The 27,710-nt window shown below is 46.6% G+C and overlaps 2 long non-coding RNA genes across 2 annotated transcripts; both read right to left on the bottom strand.

The window, feature by feature from the left end:
• Positions 1-3,814: 3,814 nt before the first annotated feature.
• LOC109197177 (uncharacterized) lies at positions 3,815-4,363 on the bottom strand. Its single transcript, XR_002058445.2, has 3 exons — positions 4,246-4,363; positions 4,082-4,170; positions 3,815-4,002 (listed from the first exon to the last, which is right to left on the bottom strand). It is a non-coding gene; the product is annotated as an uncharacterized LOC109197177 (long non-coding RNA).
• A 4,773-nt stretch (positions 4,364-9,136) lies between these two features.
• Positions 9,137-9,621, bottom strand: LOC109199837 (uncharacterized). The gene is made up of 3 exons (XR_002060135.2): positions 9,504-9,621; positions 9,340-9,428; positions 9,137-9,260 (listed from the first exon to the last, which is right to left on the bottom strand). It is a non-coding gene; the product is annotated as an uncharacterized LOC109199837 (long non-coding RNA).
• Between the last annotated feature and the right edge of the window lie 18,089 nt (positions 9,622-27,710).

Genomic DNA, 27,710 nt, shown 5'->3' with positions numbered 1-27,710 from the left:
GCTGACGCTCCACACACTGAATGTGAGTTTGACCAAAAACACGACTCAAAGGAAGTTTCAGTGAAGGTATTAGAGGAGGGAGGGGAGCCAGGACTGACTGTACTTCCTGTCTGCTGCTTTCAGCTTAACTCACTGACTCAATGGCTTCCAGATCAGAGGAGGATCTCTGCTGTCCGGTCTGTCAGGAGGTCTTCAGAGATCCTGTTACTCTGTCATGTAGCCACAGCTTCTGTAAAGACTGTCTGAAGAGATGGTGGAGAGAGAGACCAACACACGAGTGTTTAGTTTGTAAGAGAAGATCTTCAAGGGAAGAACCACCTTTAAACTGAGCTTTATGTTTGAAAAGAAACAATGTAAACAATCATGGACAAATATATGATGACAAGAGTATATTTCGGAAAAAAAAACTCAAGCTGCTGTAATGAGAAAAACCATTTGGGCTCAGCACAATTATCTGTAGTTTGTTTCCATTGAGGAACACTTCTGCATTACAGAGACAGCCTTGTTTGTCCTGACAACTCCTGTGTGAATGTAGATGAACATCAACGTGTCAGATAGAGATACAGCACATGTAGCTGTACAAAAGATTACTTATATTCACTGCAGAGGATCCACAAGGACACCTGATGACAATGTTTAGAATCAGCAGCTTATTTAAACCATTTACTAGCCACATATATGAGGTCATGACCTGAAATAGTTTTCCAAAAGTCTTGAAGGAGTTCCCAGAGATGCTGAGCACTTGTTGGCCCTTTTGCCTTCACTCTGCGGTCCATCACATCCCAAACCCTCTCAACTGGATTTAGGTCAGGTGACTGTGGAGGTCAGGCCATCTGGACAATAAGTCTCACTATCTGTTTAACATTTCCCATGAAGTTACAATTCCCCACTGTTTGTATGTGTGTGTGTAGAACACATTTGTGATGCTATCCTTTATGTATATATGTGCATATTGTAGAATAAAGGAAATTATTTTATAGCTACAATATATTCTGCATCATTAACAATCTAAATCCACAGCATTGATACTGCATTAAAATGTTCATTTAAACCTACAGGCCTCGCATTAACTTTTTATTACAGGTACAGCCAGAAGTATTTCATACACATTGCATATTTGTGCTTATTCAGAGTTGTTGCTCAGTCTACAGAGGGTCTTAAGCTTTGTGAAGCGCTAGTCTTCACAATCTATTGAGTTAAGATTAGAGTATAGAAGGATAATTGCATACATGCTTACAAAACACAGATAATCTAGAAACAGGGTTGAGTGAAGGCCGGAATGTATTCAGCTTCTTGTTGCAACCTGTTGCAAGTGTGTTTGCTTGGTAACAAGTGACCAGGAGGTACTAAAAGAGGATGTCGAGTCCAGGGGGACTTCAGGGGTCTGAAACCATCACCATATTTGGAAAGAAGATGCTAGAAAGAGGAACTTCTGTGTCTGGCTTTAGCTCTAAAAATATTGATTATTGTCTGTACAATATGCAAATGATGTTCTTAGAAATATGAAGTATGTTCTTAGAACGCAAGAGGGGGCGTGATACTCCGACATTATAAAAAACATTTTCTGTGTTTGTTTGGAGAAGAACCCCGCAGATGTGATGCTGTGTGCTTCTTCCCACGCGTGTGTTCAATAAACTCATCTGTTTGATTGCATCCTTCTGGGCCTCTGGTATTTTGTTTTGGTTCTCAATATCTCGAATCAGGACAGTTTTTGGTGCCGAAACCCGGGATATTGAGGCCATTGATTCGGTTCTGAAGGTTTTTACGGAGAAAATTCGAGGCCAGAGGTGGTCAGACAGACAGACACGATCCGGCAATCGAACTGAGTGGACAAAGGCCTTGACAAAAAAGGTAGGCACAGGCGTGTTGATTTCTATCCGAAGTGTGCTGAATTGGACGATAAAAATAAATGTTCATTCAGTGAAATTGCCGGTAAAGGTCTGTTTTAATTGAGGTGAAATTTGCATGACAATTGAAAGTTGAAGTAACGGTAATGAAATTCTTGAGAATGAAGTGAAGCTTTGAAGTTAAGAGGAAACTTGAAGCAAAGAGAAAACTTTGAAGGAATGAGAAACTTTGAAGTAATGAGAAGCTTTGAAGTAAGGATAATGAAACTTTGAGAAAAAGGCAGTACTGAGTTAAAAGGTCATATGGTATTTCATGGTAAAAGAGAAAAAGAGACCAATGTGTGTTTAGGATAACACAGGATTATAGGTTATTGGTCAGTTTATGGTTTAATAATTGTCAAACCCACGGAATTGAAGAATTCCCTGCCTCTCTGAGACGTTGGAGAGGTGCTCCGGCGTGGGCATACTGCAGGTGGCACCTGCCCAGAGTTGTGGGCTCGGTGTTTAAAACAGCTAATGATCAAGAGGATCATTTTGGGAGACACTTATTTGTGAGTAAAAAGAGTAATTTCGGACGAGGAAGTCCGACAGAAAACACCTGGTGCTGTCAGGGTGTTTAAGTGACTCAGAATTTCAGGAAATAAAGTCAGAAACGGTTTTGTGGCTCTTGGTAAACTGATTTTGAAGGAAAATCAGTGTTTATTGTGCTGAAGTAACAGATCCGGCGTGGTCTGACGGGAAAAATCAGTTGTACAATTCTGAGTGTGCAGCATTGTTGATATTAACAGATCCGGCGTGGTCTGAGGAAAAGAAATAAATCAGCGAATGGTTGATATACTTACATGAATTTTGGTGGATCCGCTGAGGTCCAGAAGAATAATCAATGCGGACTGCGTTGGTTTGAATGTTGATAAATGATCCAGGAAGAATTGCCCTGGGTCTCTGTGTGTGTGTGTTGTTCAGTAACAACATGTGCAGTTAAAATTGCGTGCTGGTTACTTCCTCTTTTTAGTTTCAACACAAGAAGAGTTTTGGTTTCACTTTAAGGTTTTATTACGTATTACTGTGCGAGGCACGGTTTCACTTTTGATTAGGGAAATAATATGCTTACTTTTGGGTCCATGAAAAGTGAATTTACGTGGGAAGGGGATCTTCTGAATGCGCAGGTTGTTTGTTACTGCGAGACAGTGTGTGACCAAGTGGTCGGCGGGGTTCTAAAAGAATTGAGAAAGAAATTGACACGCCACCTGGGGGGGAAAGGCTAGCCCCCAGGAAATACAAACTGAAAGAAAAATAAAATATAATTAGGACAATTACGTTCGTACAGGTTCAGGGATGCACGGTGAGGCCGGTTCAAATATGAACACAGTTTGATTTATTATATAACATAAAAAAACAACAACACACTGAATGTCTAAAACAGCGTCCCAAAGTACAAGAAAAATATATATACAACCGGGGATTACCAGCAGCGGTGGACCAAAACAAAACCACACAAAGGAAACCTACTACAGTCTTTTCACCTGGTGCTGTACAACAAAAGAAGCGTGGAAAACGACCCACCACCTACGGTCCCACAGCCGCTGATAGATCCTCCGCCCACTACAATAAAAATACAGAACATACACATTAAAAGGTGAAAAACATGGGACACAAACAGGCTCTCAACCTACAAAACAAAAAAAAGAAACAATTAAAGGAAAACCAAAGTCTGTGATACAACACACCCAGATATACACCACAGAGCACTGGTTAGAAATACTTTTGCTCGGCGAACCAGCCCACAGCTGGTGCTGGGTCCGATTGTCCTTGGTCTGCTCGGTCTCACACAACTTCCCACAGCTGGGAGAAAAGGGGAAAGGCAGTACCAGTTTGTATAACCAGCCCAATATACAGCTGAGAATCGCCCCGGCCAGCCACAAAAAGCTGGAGCGAATGATAGTCCAAGAGGGCGTGGCAAGGTAAGCTACAAGGAAAAACCGGGCCGCCGACAGATTAACCGTAATATAACCAAAACAACACAAAACAAAACAGGGCAAAACAAAATCAAACAAACAAGATCAACAAAACAAGACAGCAGCAGAGCAGGCGCCCGACTCTCTACGTAACCAAAGCAGGCGGTTGGTCCCCGAGAGGGCACGGCAGCAATCAAACCCTACAAATAAGAAAAAGGCAAAACTAACCTTAATCTTCTTTAATTTACAAAACTAGCAGCTATAAAATAAACGGCTTACCCCAGAACTTGGAGGCGCTGTACTGCACGGCGGATGCACTCACGCGTCTCCTCACCACGGCTGGAGCAAAGGAAAGAAAAACAGCCGCGCTGTAGCGGGCCGCAGAAATATAACTACTAATTGCCGACGTTAGGGAGAAATCAGAAATCGAAGGGGAGACCTACCTGTAGCAATCACACGACCTGATCGCCTCAGTAATTTAACCAACAAGCCAGCGTCTACCGCTATATCGCACCAGAAGCTCGGGAGGAAAATAATCCAACGAGAAAACCCGGCTTCCCTTTATACAGGTAAACGCCGCCCTGTAATCAATATACAGGTGGGCTCCTAGTTAACGTAAGCGCGCAGCGGGAGCACGCACAGGAGAGAGAGAGAGAGAGAGAGAGAGAGAGAGAGAAAGCAGTAGCGCAAGTGGGGACGAAAGAGAAAGGAAAAGCGAGTAGCCCCTCTGGCTACATCTACCCCCCCTTTTTGTATTGGCGCCCCGACAATAACTCAAGGGAGCTAACACCATGGCCTGAATATGGCAAGCTGAGCATTGGCGACCGGTACAGGCTCAACAGAACGCGGCAAATGATGTACATTTGAATGCTGACCAGCTGTAGAATGTGCTGTTCTCCGCAAGTGTGGCCTACCCACCTCAGACTGTTCACCAGAGCCCGAGGAAGAACCTGGGGAAGCCGAGGTCGAGGGTGCTACAACCACACTGGGGGCAGACCTGAGTTCCACTGATGGAACTCTGGAGGTGTTGGATCGTAACGCCACGGGTACTACAGGGCGTGATGTTACCTCAGGAACGAGGAGCCACAGCTCATCATCGCTCCAGGAGGTCCGCTCTGAGTCAGCGGGTACAGGTGTGGGTGGAACCTGTGGACCAGGTGTGGGAGGCCCTAGGCTGACCTGTGCTTTCAACATGTCACGATGGACATGTCGAACCTTCTCCAAGTCTCCCACCGGGGCAATGGTATAAACAGCCCCATTGTCTTGGGGTGCCCTCAACACCTGATAGACGACTGAGCTCCATAGGTCCTGAATCTTGTGCCGGCCCCGGGCGCTGTGATCACGAAGATACACCAACTGACCGACTTTGAAAGGAACAGGGTGGACCCTTTGGTCATGCCGCGCCTTGCGACGGTCAGCGGCCAGCAGCAACCGTGCCCGAGCTCCCTCATAAGCCACCATTAACCTGGCTTGATGCTCAACCACCCAGTCGTGGACCTCTCCAGGCACTGGGTCCTGAACATGACCTAGAAGAAAATCAATGGGCAGCCTAGGATCCCTGCCAAAGATCAGGAAAAAGGGCGACTCTCCCGTGCCCTGATGGGGCGTGCTATTATAGCAAAAGAGCAGGTGTGGTAAGCACGCAGCCCAGTCGCGTTTCCGAGATGACGGCAGGGTCTGCAGGAGGTTGTGGAGGGTCCGATTAAATCGTTCACACTGCCCATTACCTGCTGGGTGGTAGGGGGTTGTACGGGACTTAGCTACCCGATACAACTCACATAACTGTTGCATCACCAGACTCTCAAAATTTCTACCCTGGTCAGAGTGGAGGCGGCTAGGAACGCCAAACTTAAAAAACCACTCTGTCAACAGGGCCTGGGCCACAGTAGAGGCCCGCTGGTCCCGGGTAGGGACTGCGACAGTGTCTTTGCTGAAAACGTCAGTCATAACCAAGACGTTTTCGACTCCACTACGAGAAGGTTCCAACAGTGTGAAATCTATGGCCAGAATTTCATTCGGCCTAGATGCCAACAGGTGGCCCATATAACTATGAGGCCCCAACTCTGAGTCCTTCGCAACCTGACAGCGTTCACAACGCTGAACCCATTGTTTGATGTCAGAAGACATCCCGGGCCAATAGCAACGCTGCCGGACTAGTTCAGTGGTACGCTCAATACCTTGGTGCCCATGGTCCTGGTGCAGCTGCCTCAAGGTCTCCGGCTTCAGAGCCTCTGGAAGCACAAGTTGGATGGCCTCCTCACCTCCACCCGGACGCAAAATGCGGCGATAGAGGATGCCATCCTTCTCCACCAGACGATCCCACTGGCGCACCAGAGCCATGACTGGTTTGGGGACCTGACTCCTTTCCTCTGAAGAGGGCAGGGACTGCCTCCTCCAGTATACCAGGAAACCTTTCAGGAGGGGGTCAGCCTCCTGCAAAGCACGGATATCCCCCAGAGAATGAGACGGGAAAGCCCCAATCTTTAACTGAGTAACGGGGGGCCGTACCACTGGACACTGAGCCTGCTGAAGCGAGGCCGGGATGGGAGTCCCAAGCGACACGCCCTCGGCCAGACTAGAGCTCGTCTCATACTGTCGGGAGAGCGCATCAGCATTCCTATTACTGTGGCCTGAGCGATACTTAATCTCAAAATCGAATGCCGCCAGCTGGGAGGCCCACCTCTGCTCCGTGGCACCCAGCTTAGCTGAAGAGAGGTAACTGAGTGGATTGTTATCAGTGTAAACCACACACTTGTGCCCCAGCAGGTACTCCCGAAACTTCTCGGCCATGGCCCACTTGAGCGCAAGAAACTCTAGCTTCATGGAGCTGTAATTGTCCATATTGCGCTCGTGGGGCCGAAGACCTCGACTGGCATAAGCCACTGGCCTGACAACACCCTCTACGTCTTGGGAAAGAACTGCACCCAAACCACTGTGACTGGCGTCAATCTCCAAGATGAATGGACGTGCGAAGTCAGCATACGCCAGCACAGGGGCAGACACAAGCTTGGTCTTCAGGGCCTCAAAGCTCTCCTCACACTGAGGTGTCCAGATAGCACTCAAACTCTGTCCCGAGCCCTCCTTTGTCTTGGTGCCAGCCAATTTAGCCACCACTTGATGCAGGGGAGCCGCCAATGTGGCAAACCCCTCCACAAAGCGCCGGTAATAGCTGGCAAAACCCAAAAAGGATCGCAACTCTGACACGGAACGAGGACACTGCCACTTGGCTACTGCGTCAACCTTGGCTGGATCTGTGGAGACACCCTCACAAGAGATTACATGGCCCAAGTAGTTAACCTTCTGCTGAAAAAAAGGCACACTTTTCTAGCTTAGCCTTGAGCCCCTCTTGCTGCAGCCTTGCCATCACCATCTCCAGCCGTTGCAGATGCTGAGAAACAGACGAGGAGAACACAATGATGTCATCTAGGTACAGCAGTAACGACTGGCACTGCTGATCCCCGAACATCCTCTGCATTAGGCGCTGAAAGGTACCAGGAGCATTGCACAGCTTGCCATATTCAGGCCATGGTGTTAGCTCCCTCGAGTTATTGTCGGGGCGCCAATACAAAAAGAGGGGGTAGATGTAGTCGGAGGGGCTACTCGCTTTTCCTTTCTCTTTCCCATCTAATTGCTTCCCCGCGCACCTCTAACACGGTGGCAGTAGGCACACGGCGCACATATTGTTTAAGCTCTCTACGGAGAGCACTGTCAACAACATGTTCTACAAACTGGTCTCGGAGCAACACCTCTGCATTACGCATGCCATCAGGTGCACTTTGTTTCACTTGCTCCATCAGAGCCATTAGCGCTAAGGAAAACTCCTGCAAAGTCTCTCCCTCCCGCTGTCTCCTCGAAAAGAAAGCCTGCTGCAGAGTGACATAGGACTGCGCATTACCATACAGTTCCTTTAAAATGGTCAACACCCGAGCAGGATCCCCTCGCTCTGAATTAGGGCGAAATTTGATCTCCTCCCTTGCTTCTCCCTCTAGATGGTCAAAAATAAAGAACGCTTGATCAGCAACAGACAGGTGCCGGGCACGCATGCACGCTTGAACCTCTTCGACCCATTCAGATATATTGATGCCCGTTCTGCCATTAAACATGGGACATTTACGGTCCCTAGGCACCACCACCAAACGCTCTGTGACGGCGGCCTGGCTACCAACATTTGGTATGCAACCAGCTGGTGCGAAGGAGGCCGACGCGGCACCACCACCACCCACCATCTGCTTTTAACTGTGCTACCAAGTCTCTAAGTTGCTGCAATTCTTCCTCCATAATAAATTTTAGACCAAAAACAGGGAAAATTAAATCAGCAAGGTGCTAAAATCCTATTACTCCTCCTAAACCTGGATACTGCTGTCTTGTCTATAGTCACACACTAAAACAAATAGAGCCTTCAAACAGGTGAACTGTGATCTCTACAAAAATAAAACAATTTACAAGACCAAACGTCTACCTCAAATGTGCATCCTGTCGACAACGCCAAGTATGTGACCAAGTGGTCGGCGGGGTTCTACAAGAATTGAGAAAGAAATTGACAACGCCACCTGGGGGGGAAAGGCTAGCCCCCAGGAAATACAAACTGAAAGAAAAATAAAATATAATTAGGACAATTACGTTCGTACAGGTTCAGAGATGCACGGTGAGGCCGGTTCAAATATGAACACAGTTTGATTTATTATATAACATAAAAAAACAACAACACACTGAATGTCTAAAACAGTGTCCCAAAGTACAAGAAAAATATATATACAACCGGGGATTACCAGCAGCGGTGGACCAAAACAAAACCACACAAAGGAAACCTACTACAGTCTTTTCACCTGGTGCTGTACAACAAAAGAAGCGTGGAAAACGACCCACCACCTACGGTCCCACAGCCGCTGATAGATCCTCCGCCCACTACAATAAAAATACAGAACATACACATTAAAAGGTGAAAAACATGGGACACAAACAGGCTCTCAACCTACAAAACAAAAAAAAGAAACAATTAAAGGAAAACCAAAGTCTGTGATACAACACACCCAGATATACACCACAGAGCACTGGTTAGAAATACTTTCGCTCGGCGAACCAGCCCACAGCTGGTGCTGGGTCCGATTGTCCTTGGTCTGCTCGGTCTCACACAACTTCCCACAGCTGGGAGAAAAGGGGAAAGGCAGTACCAGTTTGTATAACCAGCCCAATATACAGCTGAGAATCGCCCCGGCCAGCCACAAAAAGCTGGAGCAAACGATAATCCAAGAGGGCGTGGCAAGGCAAGCTACAAGGAAAAACCGGGCCGCCGACAGATTAACCGTAATATAACCAAAACAACACAAAACAAAACAGGGCAAAACAACATCATACAAACAAGATCAACAAAACAAGACAGCAGCAGAGCAGGCGCCCGACTCTCTACGTAACCAAAGCAGGCGGTTGGTCCCCGAGAGGGCACGGCAGCAATCAAACCCTACAAATAAGAAAAAGGCAAAACTAACCTTAATCTTCTTTAATTTACAAAACTAGCAGCTATAAAATAAGCGGCTTACCCCAGAACTTGGAGGCGCTGTACTGCACGGCGGATGCACTCACGCGTCTCCTCACCACGGCTGGAGCAAAGGAAAGAAAAACAGCCGCGCTGTAGCGGGCCGCAGAAATATAACTACTAATTGCCGACGTTAGGGAGAAATCAGAAATCGAAGGGGAGACCTACCTGTAGCAATCACACGACCTGATCGCCTCAGTAATTTAACCAACAAGCCAGCGTCTACCGCTATATCGCACCAGAAGCTCGGGAGGAAAATAATCCAACGAGAAAACCCGGCTTCCCTTTATACAGGTAAACGCCGCCCTGTAATCAATATACAGGTGGGCTCCTAGTTAACGTAAGCGCGCAGCGGGAGCACGCACAGGAGAGAGAGAGAGAGAGAGAGAGAGAGAGAGAGAGAGAAAGCAGTAGCGCAAGTGGCGACGAAAGAGAAAGGAAAAGCGAGTAGCCCCTCCGGCTACAAGTGGAAAGACCTTACAAGTTACCTTATTTCACCAAGTAAGAGTGGAAGATCTCGTAACATTCTGGTGGAGATGCCGGGGTAAAAAGAGTGAGTTCGGACGAGGAAGTCCAAGAAAAGGACACCTTGAGTTGAGCAAGGTGTTTAACTGACTCAGGATTTCAAAGAATCGAATCAGCTGTGGTCTTGAGTTTTAATGGTAAATTGCTTTTAAAGCAAAATCAATGTTTACCATGTTGAAGTAATTCTGAAAATATTACTAGATGTGCTGTGATACAAGTGAAGAATAAGCTGTGTACATGGGGATACACAATTGTGTTGATATTGATGGATTGGCTGCAGTCCATCTGATAAGTTAATACTAGGTAAACTGAGACAAGAAACTGTTTTTAAATCAGCACTGGTGGCAGTGATATACATGTGCTGAAGATTACTGGACCCAGCGAGGTCCATTTGATGAAGTTCTTGGGCAGATAAATGACAGAAACAGTTTTTGAATCTTGTGTGAGAATTTTGAAGCACTGAGACTGAGTTTTCTCCGTGCTTGGTGCGCTGTGAGGACTTATATGACGGTTATAAGTCCAAAGTTTATGCCCTGGAGGCCAAGAGTTGTGTGAAGAGAAGAACATGACTTAGAAAAGGACATTTATGGTCAGATTTTGTCTAAGATGGGGAGAATTGTCCCATATGTGTTTATTTCTCTTCTCTTTTAAAAGGACAGACGCAGTTACTGGGTGTTGTCTACTTCCTCTTTTGTTTTTTTGTTTTCTTATTTTAATAGAGGGAGTTTTATTAAACATGGTGTTATGATCTAATGTTTTGTTTTATGCGTGACTCCTCCCACCAGAGGATTGTTGTGGTTTTGGGCGCTATGAGTATTATTATTATTATTATAATGATGATTATTATTGTTTAAGGATTTGTTCTCGGTTGTATCTCACGTTTAGTTTAGTTCAGGTTCCATGTGTCATTCTGTCTGTCTGGCTCTCAGTGTCAGGTCTGCGTCTTGGTGTAGTGTTCTCGTTTCCTGTTTTATTGTGAAGGTCTGCGTCTCATGTGAGTGTGTTCAGTTTTACCTCTGTCTCGTCTTGTTGATTATTCCCAGCTGTGTTCCCCACCTGTGTGTAATCTCCTTGTGTTTCTCTGTGTGTATTTAAGTCGCGTCCTCTGTCTTTGTAGTTGCTGGTCTGTCTGTGTATCCACCATGTTCCACTCGTGTGTCTGGTGTTAGAATCTTAGTTTGTAAATAGTTGTAAATAGTCTTGTCAAGTAGCAATCGTGTATTTTGTTCACCTTGTACATATTCTTCACTGCAGCAGCCTAGTAGGCGTGAGAAGCCATTTTTGTTGATTAAGTTTTCTCCTGTTTTTTGTTAGAAAGTTAGGTAAGTGGATTGTCTTTTGGTTGGTTTTTATTTTGTGTAGGAAAGCATAGGGACCAGTAGGGAGTTTTGTTTGTTATTTTTGGCACTGCTCACAGCTGAAGCAAATAAATGGCTGCCTAGCACTTTTAGAAGATATTGTTGTTTGTGTACTTACTTGGGTGGTGTGTGAGTGGGCCAACTTCTTGTTGCGTTCATACACGCCTAGACAAAGAACGTAACAATGGACATGTCTAGAATTGGGCACTTTAAAATGGTAAACAGTGCACTTAGAAATCCTGTCAGGTGATTTTGTTTTGTGTATTGATGAGCTAATAATCAGCTCTCTTTTTCTCATTTTTGTTCTAAGAAGGCCTGAAGGAGAGTGAATTAACAGCGCTGTAAAAAATTTCCGGACAAACAAATATAAGGTGACTTTTCCAGATTACAATGGGTGGAGGAAAAGTTTACCTGTGGGGACCTGATCAGATTGAAAGTCCCTGTCTAAAAGGATTGTAGCGACTCAATCCAGTCCAAGAGCATAAAGAACTCTTTTCCTAAAAACAAAACAAAATAAAACAAATGAATGAGCTCATGTTGCTGAGGGTGGAGAATCTGATTTTTTGCGTGGGAGTCTCCGCTGTCAGCAATACCTGGTGTGTTTTATTTTTTCCATTTTTGTGTGTGCTGTGACAAATATTAGAGGTTTCAATTGTTTTTCTTTGACTTGCTCTTTCTGATTTTGAAAAAGCATGTTTGATCAGATACTCTTAGGAAAGCGTGTTTTGAGTGATTCTGTGTGAACGTTGTGAGTACTGGATTTGAATGATTCTGTGTGATTGGTACCAAATAATAAATAAGTAAAAATGACTTAGAGTGCGTGGACAGAGGAAGTCTGAGAGAGAAGTGTGTGGGATGACGAAGTTTAGGGAAGGATGCAAAATGATGAGGAAACTATTATGTGGATGATGTTAGAAAAATTGAGCTGAAAATGGTGATATGTGTGGAAAAAAACAAACAACAAAAAACTGTTAATTGTCCTGATGTCTGAAAGAGCTCGGCTAAGCACACTGAAGATTTTGATGTGAATGCTTGCAAATGCAAAAGAGCTTAGTATATTTAAGTGTGTGTGCGTGTACTGAGGGTACATTCTTTTAGATCAACACTTAGCAGAGTTACAGAGGGTTTATAGACTGTAAATACAAAACAAGAGTTTGTTTAAGTTATAAAAGCAGATGACAACTCAGTGAGATAAGAAGTGTGTGTGTAGGCAAACTGCAGGGGGAGTGTGTCAAACAGGATGTGAGTAAGGAAGTCTGAATATAGCTTGTGAGCTGGTGAGAGACGTTGCAACATGAAAACAGAGGAATTAGAGACTGAATGTCTTAAGAAAAAGTAATAAAATGATATTAATTACATGTTTTAGTGTGTCAATACAGGTGGACTCTCCTCAGCCTGAAAACATGACTACAAAAGGATAGATTAACAGAATTGGGATGAAAACAGGCCAGGCTTTTGGCTAAAATTTTTCAGCTTGACCTCTCACTCTGTCCTGACCCTGAGAAGAAGCTTAATCAGAATCAGAATCCGAATCCGAATCAGAATTGTGTTTATTGGCCAAGTATATGTGCAGACAAATACAAGGAATTTGGTTCCGGTAGATGGTGGCTCTCAAGCACAGCAATGTAAATCACACACACACACACACACACACACACACACACGTGTCTATATACACATTACACATGCATACACAAAGCTGTGTAAACCAACTATAAATAACTAATCTAAACTTATATACATAAAATACAAAATACAAAATGAAATGAGGTGGAATGAATACTACAGAATGTACATAAGGTGCAGTTGCAGTCTGGCAGTGGGAGCAGTGTGACAGTTCAACTGTTTAGAAGGGAGATGGCGAGGGGAAAGAAACTGTTCCTGTGTCGGGTGGTCCTGATCTGCAGGCTTCTGTACCGTCTGCCAGAGGGCAGCAGATCAAAAAGTCTGTGTCCAGGGTGTGAGGGGTCTGTGATGATTTTCCCTGCCCGTTTCCTGGTTCTTGAGAGGTACAGATCCTGGATGGAGGGCAGGGGGGCGCCGATGATCCTTTCTGCTGCCCGTACAGTCCGCTGCAGTCTGCTCCTGTCCTGTTTAGTGGCTGCACCATACCAGACTGTGATGGAGGAGCACAGGACAGACTCAATGACTGCAGTGTAGAACTGGATCAGCAGACTGTACTTCCCCAGTTGTCTCAGGAAGTACATCCTCTGCTGGGTCTTTTTGAGGATGGAGTTGATGTTGGTCTCCCACTTCAGGTCCTGGGAGATGGTGATACCCAGGAACTTGAAGATCTTCACAGTCGACACAGGGCTGTCTGATATGATGAGGGGGGGCAGAGTTGAGGGATGTCTCCTGAAGTCCACTGTCATCTCTACAGTTTTAAGAGTGTTCAGCTCCAGATTGTGCTGACTGCACCAGAGTACCAGCCGCTCAACTTCCTGCTGGTATGCAGACTCATCACCATCCTGAATGAAGCCAATGACGGTGGTGTCATCTGCAAACTTTAGGAGTTTAACAGCTGAGTTCTTGGAGGTGCAGTCATTAGTGTAGAGGGAGAACAGTAGTGGTGAGAGGACACATCCTTGAGGGCCACCAATACTGAGGGACCGAGTTTCAGAGGTGATCTCCCCCAGCCTCACTTGCTGCTTCCTGTCTGTCAGGAAGCTGGTGATCCACTGACAGATAGCTGGTGACATGCTGAGCTGGGAGAGTTTGAAAGAGAGAAGTTCAGGCACGATGGTGTTAAAAGCTGAACTAAAGTCCACAAACAGGATCCTGGCATAAGTTCCCTGGCGGTCGAGGTGTTGCAGGATGTAATGCAGCCCCATGTTCACTGCATCATCCACCGACCTGTTTGCCCGGTAGGCAAACTGCAGAGGGTCCAGCTGGTGGCCTGTAATGTCCTTCAGATGGGCTAACACCAGTCGTTCAAAGGATTTCATGACCACAGACGTCAAGGCAACAGGTCTGTAGTCATTCAGTCCTGTGATGGTGGGTTTCTTGGGAACAGGGATGATGGTGGAGTGCTTGAAGCAGGAGGGAACTTCACACAGCTCCAGGGATCTGTTGAAGATGCGAGTGAAGATGGGAGCCAGCTGTTCAGCACAGGTCTTGAGGCAGGAGGGTGAGACACCGTCTGGTCCGGGGGCTTTCCTGGGCTTCTGTTTCTGAAATAGTCGAGTCACATCCTCAGTGTGGATTCTGAGTTTCAGGGAGGAGGAAAGGGGGGTGAGAGGTGTGATGGAGGTCGTTGAGTCTGGATTGGAGAGGGTGATGGTGGTCGTTGAGTCTGAATTGGGAAGGGTGGTGGTGGTCGTTGAGTCTGGATTGGAGAGGATGATGGTGGTCGTTGAGTCTGAAATGGGGAGGGTGGTGGTGGTCGTTGAGTCTGGATTGGGGAGGGTGAGGGTGAAGGGGGGAGAGGTGGAAGGTGTGTTGGGGGTCGGTGTCTGAAGCAGTGTCTCTGGGGAGGGGAGGATGAGGCGTGGGAGTCTGTCCGTCTCAAACCTGCAGTAGAATGTGTTTAACTCGTTGGCCAGGTCTTTGTTTGCTTCAATAGTGGGTACAGGTACAGCCAGGAGATTAACTTAAAGGACAGTTAATCTCCTGATGAAGACAGACAGAACATCGTGGACTTGAAGACTTAACAGCAGGCAAAAGACAGTGCAACTGACCTATAAAACTGAAGGGTCAAGCAGCAGCATGTATGAATAACATGAGCTTTGAATGACAAGCTGGAAACCTGTACTGGACGTGATATTTGCCATGCTGGGAGTAAAAGATCAACGGAGAAGAAAAAGAGAAGAAGAAACAGCTGACTGTGTTTGCTGGAGATTTGAGGCCACAAAGGACACTGTGAGAAGAGGGATGGGAACAAGTCAGAGGTCAAGCCCGGACGAGTTCGAGCGAGGAGGTACAGGATATAATTGGATTGAAAATGGAAGCTAAATAATGGAGGTTTAGGATTGTCCACAACATTACAACAACAAAAAAGAAAGTGTGTTTTATGATAATTGAAACGAAGACATATTAAATGAAATAGAGAGATGCATAAGGTATATTAAGGTTGTGTTAATTGTTCAGCCAAGGAAAGTGTGTGAAAAAATGTCTCCAGATTGGGAAAGGGTGAAACTGCAGATCACCCGCAGACCTTGATGGATACAAAATGAAATATAAATAAAATATTATAATAAACTGTTGTAACGCTATCCGTACTGGAAGACGGCAGAAAAACAATACCCGAGCCGAGAAAAGATATGGACACATGACAACTCACATATAACACACATGACACGAGTACATCAGTACATCTAACCATATATGGGAACATGGTTATAATAAAATTTTAAATGTTACAATATTACCTCTAGCATTACAATAATTGTATACACATTGCATATTGTGTTTATTACGAAGTGTGTTCTGATTGACCAACTCGAACACCTGAGGTTGTTGTCTCAGCCAGAGAGCACAGAAATGGATGATTCTGTCTTCCAGCAAGAATCAGAGGACATGAGTCGACAGAACAACTTTTCCTAATCTATGAGTAATGATTTTAACATTTCTGTATTTGATTTGATTTGATATTTTGGAAGGGTTGGGTCGGGACTCCTCTCACTCAATGCCTCTAGATCAAAAAGTATATAATTCCCATTTAACATGTGTGTATGTGTGGCAACGCAAGGGAGTGATGATGAGAGGGTAAAAAGGGAAAGCAATCATGATGCATGCACACTAGGGTGGTGGTGTGGTGACTGCAAGCTCAAAAGCTTTATTGTTACAAGGAAGAACCTGACAGCACCACCCAGTCACGCCCACTTTAGGCTTTCAGCTTCTGAATAAGGGAAACAAAAGTTTTGAATATATCCAAAACATGAAAAGAGTCGTCCTCTTCACCCTCTGTAGTTACTGTAGAAACTCACCGGTGATATGCAGCTTCAAAATGACCTCCTTCCAGTGCTGCGGCACAAAAATAAGAATTTACAAATCATACAGAAACAAAATGTCCAAAACAAAAGAATGAACCGAATCTCCAGTTTAAAGCAAACAAACTATCTATTCAATCTACCAGTATTGTGGATTGTGCTATAAAATGAAAAACTCCATGCATTCAAAACACATTAACAAATTAACATTAACAACATTATTTTTCAAGGGAACTTAAAACCCGAGCAATAAACAAAAATTAATGCTAACTAGTGCCCAGCACATTATAGAATTGGGCACTCCCTTAACCACAAGCAAAGCAGAACAAACGAAGTGAAAAAAGGGGAAGGGCAAAGCAGCAGCTCTTCATGTAACACAGCCCAGAGTAGCAGTAGTGGCCCCACTGAAAAAAAAATATTAAGTGCAAACCAGGTATCTAGAATGTGTAATAAATTGTGCAAAGTTCTGTTAAAACATTTACAACGCTAAGTATTGCCCTGCTAATTATGCAATCGGACACTCCCTTAACCACAAGCAAAGCAGAAACAACAAAGTGAAAAAAAAAGGGAAGGGTAACACAGCAGCTCTTCTGTTACCCTACCCAGAGTAGCAGTAGTGGCCCCGCTGAAAAAATATTAAGTGTACACCAGGTATCTAGAATGTGAAATAATTTGTGCAAAGTCCTGTTAAAACATTGACACTGACCATTTCCAGTCAGATGATGGGGGTGTGATCAGGCCTCACTGAAAGTAGAAACCTATATTTAATAGTCTTTTGTGCATTACTGCACACTTTAGATAGAACTGTTCCCTCTTTGGAAGGCCATGGCAGAAACTGTATCCCATGTACTAAACCCATAAATACTCATCAGCCTATATTCTCTCAGACCAGGGCCAACAGTTTGTATTCTCTGTATTTAAAGGAGCCGTCAGACAATGGAATTTCTGGAAGAAAAAGACTTCACAACACCATCCCCAAAACTACCCAACCTGACAGAAAGGATTAACCATAAAGGTAAAGATTGTTTCATATGTTGTTCGGCTCAGAGATTATTAAGCCTCCGTCAGGGCCGGCGTACAATCGCGGATTATCTAATAGACTTTCGGACCGCAGCTGCAGAGGCAGGCTGGCCGGGTCAAGCCCTTCAGGGAGTTTACCTCTGTTCCCTGAATGAAGCTATGAAAGATCAAATAGCCTCTCATGACAAGCCAGCCACCTTTGAGGAGTTAGCCTCTCTCTCCCTTTGCATTGATAATTGTCTGAGGGAGAGAGAGGGAGAAAAGAGTTATAGTTACCAACGTTCTCGTGTGATTCACAAGCCCTGTCTTCTTCTCTCGGTGTCATTAATTGTCAACCAGGTCACTCACTTATTTCAGGCTCTTGTTGATTCAGGCTGTAAACATAACCCCTTGATTTGTATCTGGCTAGTCAGTTAAACATACCTCTCCTGCCCCTAGATTGCCCTTTTCTGGCCAGTGCTAACGGTAACCATAGAGACACACTGCTTTTCTTCATCATCTGTTCATGGTTCAGGGTTCAGGGGTGGCTGCTATTTATCATGACCTCCATCCAAGAGGTTTTCAATAACAGTAAAGCCCTGTCACTTCCACCATTCCACGACTGCACCATAGAACTCCTTCTCGGTGCCAATCTACCCACCAGTCACCAGTACAATCTGTCAAAACTAGAATGAGTTGCCATGGAAAACTTCAATGGGTGCAGGGTTTGTTTTTGTAGGGGAAAAGGATGACTTGCTGTGCCCCCGACTTCCAGGGCCTCAAAGAAAAAAACATTAAAAAAAATACCCCCTTCCACTCATCAGCTCTGCATTTGAGCTGCACAATATTCACCAAACTCCACCTCTGAAAAGCATACCATTTGGTTCATGGTGTGCCAGAATTAAGGTACAGACTCAGCATCCTGCGTGACTTTTGTAGCCTTTATCCACACCTCACAGGCCATGGTCACATATAATATTAGACTTTGTCACTGGTCACCCAGTTTCCTCTGGGAAAACAACCATGCTTACCATCATAATCCCGGAAAAGCTCCCCACTACCTCCTAAACTGCAAAAACACTGGTTGAACAGGTATTCAGGTTACATGGGATACCTATGGAAATAGTGTCAGACAAGAGACTACAGTTTGTTCCACAGGTTGGGAGACGTTTTGTACGGCCCTAAGGCCAAAGCCATATCTCTGTCATGATCCTGGGTCCTTTTGACCCAGCGTTTTGTGTTTTCTATTATTGGTATTTTGGTTCTGTTCTTCCTCTGTTTAGTGTTTATTCGGTTCTGCCCATGTATTCCTGTGTTAAGTCCGCGTTTCTTAGTCTGTGTCCTTGCATGTGTAAGTTCCTGTTTTACTGTGAAAGTCTGTGTCTTATGTCAGTGTGTTCTGTTTACGTTTCCCCTGCCTCGTCAGCTGTGATGTCTTCCAGGTGTGTTCCCCTCCTGTTTCCCATCCCCTGATTCCTGCCGTGTGTATTTACAGTTTGTGTTACCTCGTCCTCGTTGCTGGTTCGTCTGTGTTGTTTCCCTCGGTCTCCCTGTGTCTCTCTGTGTATTTCCCCGGACCTCCCTGCATCTTCGTTTCTGGTTTGTTTCGTTAGTTTTGCCCAGTTTAGGTTTCCAGTTTCATGTCCACCCGCACCGTTTGCTGTTTGTATTTTCTGTTGTCATTAACCCTTTAAAGCCGGTCGGAGCGGGCACGCTCTGTTTTGCGTAACCATTTTTAAATCCCGGTAGCTCTGCAACCACATAAGCTAGCGCAATAATTCTTTTTGCATATGAAACCGGAGAAGTTGTACTTACATCTTATGCCATCAGCTTGTCCTAGGTCACAGTTTCCTTCCACATATAGCTTTGCAAAAACTGCATAAAAAGCGCTTGCAGCAACAAAAACATAATATTCCAGAAACACGCTTTGCCGATCCGATCAGCTGTTCATAAAACTTCCTAGGTTGGAATAGACGTCAGCGCGAACTTTCACATGTCCGCCATGACCTGCCCGAAACCGGAAGTGACGTCATTTTCGCGGAAATGTAGTCTTTTTACCATCAGGGCCTCATGAGCCTGTACTGGTGTTTTTTAAAAGTTATCTTTGACTTTATGACTTTCTGTGTCGTTTCTGGGATGCTTTGGACTTATTTTGCACTGTTGGAAATAGTTTATTTTGATGTATATGCTGCTTTTTTGCAAATTTGCTGTCACGGTATGGCTGGCAGACCGTGGGGAGATGGGGAAATAGGACCCAAATGCCAGACTCTTCAATGCGACAGTGTTTATTTACAAAGGTGGTGAAGTAAACAACAATAAATCCCCTAGTGTCCCTGACTCCCGTGTAGTGTCTTTTTTCCCAAAAAGTCCCCGTGTAGTGCTCTCTGCTCCAGTGTCTCGAGCACTCCTCGTGCTCACTGCTCTCTCTCGTTCCACATTCCTCCTGAGGGAAAACAATAGAGGCAGCCGTTAACACACTATATCCTAGCAGGCACACATTCACACTTTCCTACAAGCTAGAAGACTGACGTGTAGTCAAACGCAATAATCCAGCGTCGGTGGAAGCTCCATCACTCCCCTAAATAGTTCCACCGACGAGCCCTGATGAGGAGCAGGTGTGTGGCAAGGGCTTCGGGTGTGGCCAGTCCTCGAGCTAGGCCACGCCACTCAGGCCTGAAGATGCCTGTAACTTGGCCACAGAAACAGCAACACACAAACACACACAAACCTGCCTACATACAGATGAGGACAGAGATCAGAGGCAGTGCAGACAACACACCAAAATAATAATAATAACAGCAGTCATAGTCCCCGCTGCCCACGGACCCCGAGTCCCCAGAGCCGGGTCCGTGACAGTACCCCCCTCTAAGGGTCGGCTCCCGACGACCCATAACAAAACCAAACAAAAACCACAGTACAACCAACCCAGGGCGGGCGGCGGGGGTCCAGGACGGAGGGCCCCAAAGCCTCTCCGCTAAACAGCCACCACAAAGCAACAAAAGAAAAACACAGGTCAATAGTCCAATCCCCCGGTGCGGTGGCAGCAAACACAGTTCTGCGGTCGACCCGCAGGACGGAAAAACAAGCGGGACCTGCTGTGGGTTAGGCAGTGGCGGCAAAACAGTTCAGGTGGCCCACCTCTAACCCCTTGATGGAAACGCAGCAGCTCCGGTGGCGGCCACGTGTCCGGCAGCAGCGGCGAAACGGTTCTGGTGGCCTGCCACGGGTCCAGTGGCGGCGCTGCTCCTCCGGCGGCCTGCCACGGGTCTGGCAGCAGTGGAGCGGCAGCTCCGGTGGCCTACCACGTGTCTGGTGGCGGCGACGCTGCTGCTCCGGCGGGCGGCCACGGGTCCGGTGGCGGCGGTGTGACAGCTCCGGTGGCCTGCCATGGACCCGGTGGCGGCGGCGTTGCAGCTCTGGTGAGCGACAGAGTAGAATGGCCCATAATCCCCGACGTGCTGGACGTGGGCGGCGTGCTGGACGTAAAAATACATCCTGCACGTCGACCTCCAGCGGCGGTGCGCGCTTCTCCGGCCTGCCGAGTCCCTCTCTTGATGGTAGCCGCTCCTCCCGCTCGCCGAGCTCCGCCGGCTCGCTGCGCTCCACAGTTAGCGACGCGGGCTCCTCCCGCTCGCTGAGCCCCCGCTCGGGCTCGCTGAGCTCCTCCGGCTCACTCCGCTTCACTGGCAGCGGCGTTGGCTCCCCGGCTGCGGCGCGGGCTCCCCCGCCCACTGAGCTGCTCCTCCGCTTGCAACGCCGGTCCCTCCGGCTCGTTGAGGTCCTCCAGCAGCGGCGCTGGCTCCTCAGCCGGTGGCTCCTGGTCGGGCAGCGCGAGCTCCTCCCGCTCGCTGAGCTCCTGCTTGGGCAGCGCGAGCTCCTCCCGCTCACTGAGCTCCTGCTCGGGCAGCACGAGCTCCTCCCGCTCGCTGAGCTCCTGCTCGGGCAGCACGAGCTCCTCCCGCTCGCTGAGCTCCTGCTCGGGCAGCACGAGCTCCTCCCGCTCGCTGAGCTGCTCCCCGGCTGCGGAGCGGCCATAGATGGTCGATCCGGAGGTGAAGATGGTGATGCGGGTGCTGCAGGTGGTGAAGACTGAGCTACGGGTGACTGTATTAGAGACGAAAGCGGTGGCTGCTGATCAGCTAACTGGGCTACAGGTGGCTGCTGATCAGCTAACTGAGCTTCTGGCTGGGCAGCTAACTGAGCTTCTGGCTGGGCAGCTAACGGAGCTTCTGGCTGGGCAGCTAACGGAGCTTCTGGCTGGGCAGCTAACGGAGCTTCAGGCTGTGCTACGGCTTCAGGCTGTGCTAACAGTTGGGTTGCAGCATTAGCATTCACACAGTCCGAGGTAGAGTTGACAGATGGGGTGTGTAACGAAAAATTGTCCATTTGACTCACCACAGCCGGCTGTAGGAAAGTCCGCGAATCTGGCTGCGGTGAGGCGCGCCGGCGGCGCGAGCGTCGCTTCGTAAACGATGCTGGGGCCGGCGTGTCAGGCTGAGGTTCCACCAGCCGGCCGGACAGGAGAGCAGCTGTGTGGTCTTGAGCTGCCGGTCCTTGGTCTGCTGACTCAGCACATGCCGCGGAGGTGAGTGGAGAGGTGGTGAGGTGCAGAGGGCGTGTGAAACGTTTCCCCCGCAATGGAGGGTCCAACAAGTGAGCCGCAAGCGACTGTGGGGAAACTATCCGCCTATGAAACAAAAACCAGGCAGCTAGGGCTCCCAGGGAGGTCGCCACATTCTCCTCGCCCGGACAGCCCAAACCAAACAGTTCAAAGCTGGAACTTGCCCTCAGCATGATTACAGTTTTAATTAGTTTTTTAATGTCCAAAAAGCTCACAGAAAAGGTGGTGGATGACAGGAAAGTATCAAAAAATACGACCTGTATGTGTCTCTGATGAGGATCTGCCGCCTGGATAATGCTCCGACATTGATTCCAGAGCTGGGCGAGCAACTCCTCCTGTGAAACGGTCCTTGAGTCCGCTGGGTCCATGATGGCTGGATTATTCTGTCACGGTATGGCTGGCAGACCGTGGGGAGATGGGGAAATAGGACCCAAACGCCGGACTCTTCAATGCGACAGTGTTTATTTACAAAGGTGGTGAAGTAAACAACAATAAATCCCCTAGTTTCCCTGACTCCCGTGTAGTGTCTTCCTTCCCAAAGTCCGTGACATTTGCACTATAATTTTTATTTTCGTTTTTCCTGCAGTATATAAAAATTGGTGTATCTCAAAAATAAAACTATGAAGACACTCAAAATAAATTTCCTGTGGTGGGAAACTATTTTGTGCAACTTTTTTGTATTTACAGTTTTGAGGGATAAGCCTCTTAAATTTCTCTAACTAGAAATATATGTTAAAAAAACAAAAACGATTTTCAATTTTTTTGTAGTTTATTGCACTTTTTTGCAATTTATGTAATTACTATGCACTTAATCCATACATATTATTAAAATTTGGGCTATAACTGTTGTATTGATGTATAGCAACTTGAAATGCTCCCAAAAATGGCACTACAGCATGTAAAAATATAATATAAGCTCTGGCGGACTTGGTTCTATGGTAGGTCTTAAAGGGTTAAACTCACATGCACCCGAGCTGCCGCTTTCTGGTCCTAAATAATTCCCACACGGCTTGCCCCCGCAGACCGTGAGAGTACGAACCAGCCAGCATGGACCCTGCGGCATTCAATCCGTCCGAGGAGCTCCAGGATGACATCAGCTACAATGTGGAGATCCTCCTCAGGCTGTGGCTGGAGAACCCTCCGTACGAGCTTCGCCGCACCGTTGAAAATCGGCTACAACGGTTCTTTTCCGGCCTGCCATGGCTTTTGAAATCGCTTCCTCCGACCATGCAGGCTTTTCTCCAGCACACACCTCACCTTCTCTCAGCCACTCCTGCCTCGCTGCCTGACTCGCCGGATGTGATCTTGCCCAGCCCGTCGGAGCCGTCTGCGGGGAGGAAACGCCAATCGCGCCGCCGGCACGCCACCCCACAGCCAGAATTTTCTTCTAATTCGCCGGCTGTGGTGAGTGAGGACTCTTTTTCGGACTATGTGACTGTTCATTCAGGGGCTGTGTTTTGTGCAGCGGATAGCAGTACGAACTGCTTATCGCCTGCTCAGCTACCTCTACCTCAGTTAGCTGCCCAGCAGCCACACTCAGCTCAGTTACCAGTGGCAGCTGCCCAGCAGCCACTTTCAGCTCAGGTACCAGTGGCAGCTGCCCAGCAGCCACTTTCAGCTCAGGTACCAGTGGCAGCTGCCCAGCAGCCACTTTCAGCCCAGTCTCCTGTGCCTCCAGTGTCACATTCAGCTCAGTCTCCTGTGCCTCCAGTGTCACTTTCAGCTCAGTGCTCAATGCTCCTGTTTTGTTTTGACTGATGGTCTGGGTGAGTGGCTGTATTCTTCCATAGAGCAGGAGTTTCCACCCCTGGGTGGAGCTACCTCATTTCAATCACGATTTGCAATTTGGGCTGCCTGCATTTAAGACTAGTGCTCTCAATAATGCTTTGCCAGATCTTCTGTTAACCTGCGTTAGTGTGAGTCCGCCAAGTTGTTCCATCATAAAGTTCAACGTATACTTACCTGGTGTTTTCTTGCTGTGGTTTTCAGGAATCCTCTGGTCCAATATTTTAGTCTTGGTGATACCACTTCCGGGCGCTGGTCTGTTTGGTAATTCACCTGCGTGCCTCCCTGCCACTGCTCAAAGGATTCACAGAAAACACTCCCTCTGGAACTTGGCTTCTGGACACTTACCCGGACCACTTTGACTGTCTTCCACTTGCTGTTATTTACTCTTCTTATCTGACCAAATTGCCACCATCAATTCAATTTCTCTCTCTGTGTTCCAGTGACACTGACCTCCCCTGCGTGGGCCACAATCTGCTCCCAGAGTTGTCTCCATAGCTCATGTGTCTGCTACATAGCTCATGTTTCATAGTTCATAGATCATTTTTCTGCTTCATCATTCATAGTTTATGTTACAATTTAATAGTTTACGTTACATCTCATAGATCATAGTATGTTCAGACATATCACTCATGTTCGAGACTATTGAGTTCACAGCCATCATCTGACTGTCGAGTTATTTGTAAATGAAATTCAGTTATCACGTTTGAACCTTTTTGCCTCTGTTCTGTGTCTGCGTTTGGGTCTCTTCAGTTGTAGTTGTTAAGGCCCCCCAGCCTTAACAAATACATATTTCATAAACAGTTTGTAATGTTGCTCAGCGATGACATCTTGTTGATGCTTTGTTGCGATCCTCTGCCCTCCCTCTCCTAGGTCCTACTGCCCAAATATCTACCTTCAGTGAGTCTGAAGAACCAGGTGAGTTTTTTTACCTTCCAATCTACACACGAAATCTATATTTTTGACAAAAGTGGTTCTTCCTGTCCATGCCTTTTACAATAAAAGCTCTTTACATATCTGTATTTTGTTCTTGTACTAGCAGAAAATGGCTTATAGCAGCTGGAACTTATTATTTGAAACTTTGGTATTCAAACTGGAGGAGCTGAGGCTCAAACCACTGACCTTTTTTTTTTTTTTTTTTTTTTTTTAACCTGTCCCGTTTGGTTCTTTTGCCATCAGAATTATTGTCTAAAGGCGAAGAAAGATGCCCAACTGATTTACTTTACCAAATGGACCATCCCAGCCTTGCCGTAATGGTCCATCTGATTCACCTTTTATTGTTTATTTTATTTTCACTTGCTGAATACGGGACAGACTTGACTGGTGGAAAGAAAGGGGAGAAAGAAAGAGGGAAAGAAAAAAAAACCTGAGAAGAGGGACGGGGGAAAAAAGGGCAAAAAACAAAAACCAACAGAATAAGCAGACAAAAAATACATATATCGATCACCTGGATCACCTGTTGAGAAAGAAAAAAGAAAGCAAGCAGAAGAAGACGAGAGTAATAAACAAGATCACAATGATATATGGGAATATGACAGTAAATACTAAATATTAAACATTATGGTGCAGCACGTGAGATCGACAGCGCACAGTGTGCTTTGAGGTAGGAGCCAAAAAGGGTGTAGTTTGTGTGTGTGATCACCCGTGTGTACACCTGTGAGCATGAACGCGCTTGTTTTTAAAAGGTTCCTTCATGTAATGATCTGCTAGAGGGTGTGGGGGGCCACTGCCCCGTCCTCCAGGGCATGAAGCAGGTATGGAGGAGATCAAAACTCCAGACATCCAGAGGCCCCCAGAACACAAGAGACCAAGGAAGACCAACAGAGGGGCAGCCGCGCCACTATCCAGAAAGAGCTGAGGAGAGTCCCAGATGAGGGGTCACTCAGCAGCCGCGGAGCAGAAGCCAGGGGGGTTGCAGTGACGTGCCCGTGAGCTCCGCCGGCAGCCAGCTGTGCCTGAGTGACCGAGCCCCGGGCGAGAGGCCGAGGGCACCCCATCCCCGAAGTGGCCCGAGCGAGCCCCAGGCTCCATGCCCCGATAAGCAGCCGCCAAGGAGTGAGCCGGTGGGTACCTGGGCGCCCACCCCGGACACAAAGAACCACCAATGCACCGATGTCTGAGGGCGTCTCCCACCGGCAGGGGAGTGGTGGGGGAGATGGGCCTCCAAACCTTGGAGGGCCTGAGATGTCCCCAGAGAGGTGGGGTCTGATACCCAACCTGACATATAGACACAGACATACAGGCACACACAGATACAAACATCTATTCCCACCCTCATGCTCTCAACACTCACCCAACGCGGAGACAGACATAGAGAGACACTGTACACACAATCACACTCCCCAAGCGTACTCTAAGCCCCGGGTCTAGGTACCCTTGCCCCTGGAGGGGGAAACTGCGCCCAGACCCAGGTGGTGTTACCCTTTTCCCTGCGGTGGGGAGAAGCAGACCGCCCCGACTCCGCAGCAGCAAACCACTGACCTTCTGTAGTAGTGATTAGAATTGGAAAATTACAACCAGGTCAAATCCTGTTAAAAATCTGCAAATATATTTCTGTTCTCACCACACTGATGGACCGATTTAAAAACTAAGAAAAGTTCATGTTAGGAAACGCGTTCAGGAGTAGCAGCCCACTGCTGCTACTTGGCCCTGGTTTGCCCTCGTGGATGAGGTGATAGGACAAAGACCTTCCATTAGGCCTCCTGTCCTAATTTCCTCTCTCCTTGAGGACACTCCGGGGCCAAGCGCAGCAGTGTGTGACCAAAACGAAAGCGATGAGGAAGAGAGTGAGCCACTCACAACAGGGGAAAAAGAGGAAAAGAGACAGGGATGATGACCTGCTAGACCTCATCAGAGAGAACATGAGGAGAGGAGAGGAGAGCCCAAGAGACAATCCCGGGTTTGTTGCATCATCATCATCATCTGAGTGGACAGAATCAGATTAATATTTAATATCTGTTTCTGTAACTTTAATGTTGTCTTTATATTTAAATAAATCAGATCTGATTTCAGAGTCTCCAGGACTGGAAATATCAGCTACTTGATATACTGCATCAGTCATGTTTCTGTCTCTACAAGCTGCTCACATCCCTTGACATTTTTCTACCAAGATAGCAAGAAGACATTGAAATGTTGTTTTTTTTTTTCATCTGAACCATCATTATGGTCAAGATTTAAGTCCCAATGTTAAATCCGTGTCGAATCAACAAAGAAATACTGATAAACCTGATGGTCTAATAGTAGTGACAATGGAATAACATTGATTCACAGTTGTTCTGTTAGCATTGATTGTTGATGTATTTATAGTTGACCAGGTGACAAGAATCACGTTGAAAAACCATTTATTTATAGTTCAGTGGGAAATTAAAGCTGCTATCACTTGGAGTATTCCGTAGCACCCCTCTCACAGTGGTACATTGTAGCCACTATTGGACAGTGTTTTTCACAGTTGAGTGAAACTCAGCTGTTATACAGTTGATCAGAGAAGTAGTAATCATCCCTGCACTTCACTAGATTTCATATCAGGTAAGAATGTAAGAATTTATTTATTTGTAATTTGAAAAAACTGAACATTTGTTAATATTTATAGTTCATTTACAATGTGGGAGCCAGACAACCTTTGTGTCTACCTTCTTATGAGAGAGTTCTAAAATATAGAGTTAATTTTGTTCCCTAGCATTTATATCTCTAAAGCTAGCTCCAGCTACAAGGGTGTTCTTAGCCCTGCGTCAACTTGCCCACTGTGTACCCCGACTTTCGCTCTATGGCAGCTGTATGCAAAGTAATTTACCTCAAAAGAGTTAGAAATATGTACAATATGATCCAGAAACGTAATGTGACACGTACAAACTTGTGTTACTTTTAAAGATTCGGGAGCACCTGCTTCAATTTACACACAAACCCTTTCATACATCTGGACCAACTGCCTGTTATGCCATGATCACGTTGCATGCTTACATAGGAGTTTGAAACACGGCCCACGTCACCTCTACTTGCGCCCGCATATTGCATAAAAAATAAAATAAAACAATGGATTTAATATGAACGCAATATGATATTTAAAAAGAAAGGAAAAAAACATCTTTATGGGCGGTGTATTCTGTGCTGCTGGGAGAATGTCTTGGACTGCCCCTTCCGGTGTGTGTGTGTGTGTGTGTGT

Source organism: Oreochromis niloticus, linkage group LG3, assembly GCF_001858045.2.
Source record: "Oreochromis niloticus isolate F11D_XX linkage group LG3, O_niloticus_UMD_NMBU, whole genome shotgun sequence".
NCBI classification, from domain to species: Eukaryota; Metazoa; Chordata; class Actinopteri; order Cichliformes; family Cichlidae; genus Oreochromis; species Oreochromis niloticus.
This window is presented reverse-complemented; position numbering and strand designations above follow the sequence as displayed.